Genomic DNA, 1,195 nt, shown 5'->3' with positions numbered 1-1,195 from the left:
CATTCTAATATTTACCACCAATCATTGTAAAATTCAGGACATTCACTCCTTGAAGATGATTGGTGCAGCTAAGCTAGAAGGAGGACTATATGTGCTAACTGATTCTACCAAAAACTATGCTAAACCTCACCATGTTAATGCTCACATTAGCTATACTGATTGTAATTTGTGGCATTCTAGGCTAGACCACTTGTCTCATGGCAAAATAAACACTATGCAGGCTACATTTCCTTTCATAAAATGCAGTAAAAATATTGACCCTTGTGAAATATGTTACTAAGTTCTTCTTAGGAATGGAAGTTGCAAGAAGTGCTCAATGGATATCTATCTATCAAAGGAAATATACCTTGGATCTCCTACAAGAAACAAGGTTCCTAGGAGCCAAACCAACATCAACCCCAATGGAATACAATGCAAGACTCCATTCCAAATCAGGAAACACTCTTGAAGATTCTACAGCTTACACTGCATTTGAATTGATTCATATTTATATATGGGGTCCTATGCCCACTATTTCCACCTTTGGACATAGATATTTTCTTACCATAGTTGATGACAAAACCAGATTTACTTGGGCCTTTTTCATGAAACAAAAATCTGACTCAAGTCAACTTGTTAAAGAATTCATCTCTTATGTTGATACTCAATTTAATTTGAGAGTTAAAGCCATTAGAAGTGATAATGACAAGGAATTTATTATGCGTGATTTCTATCTATCAAAAGGAATACAACATCAAACCACTTATGTTGAAACACCACAACAAAATGGTGTGGTTGAAAGAAAGCACCAACACATACTAAGTGTCACTAGATCCCTTATTTTTCAATCTGGTTTGCCTCACTGTTTTTGGAATTATGCTGTGTCACATGCTATACACTTGATTAATAGGCAGCCCTCTACTTACTTGTGTAATAAGTCACCCTATGAGGAACTCTATCACACCTTGCCTGATATTGAAAACCTGAAAGTTTTTGGCTCCTTGTGTTATGCTTCAACTTTAGTCTCACATAGGAGAAAACTGGATCCTAGGTCAAGAAGATGTGTGTTTCTAGGATTTAAGCATGGCATTAAAGGATACATACTCTTAGATGTCAAAACAAATGAAGTCTTTCTTTCTAGAAATGTGTCATTCTTTGAACACATTTTTCCTTTCCTCAACAATACAAGGAACACTGATATAAATGATATACCCAC

The sequence above is a fragment of the Lupinus angustifolius genome, chromosome LG20 (assembly GCF_001865875.1).
Source record: "Lupinus angustifolius cultivar Tanjil chromosome LG20, LupAngTanjil_v1.0, whole genome shotgun sequence".
In the NCBI taxonomy this organism is placed as follows: domain Eukaryota; kingdom Viridiplantae; phylum Streptophyta; class Magnoliopsida; order Fabales; family Fabaceae; genus Lupinus; species Lupinus angustifolius.
The sequence above is the reverse complement of the archived record's forward strand: the minus strand, read 5'-3'. Positions refer to the sequence as shown.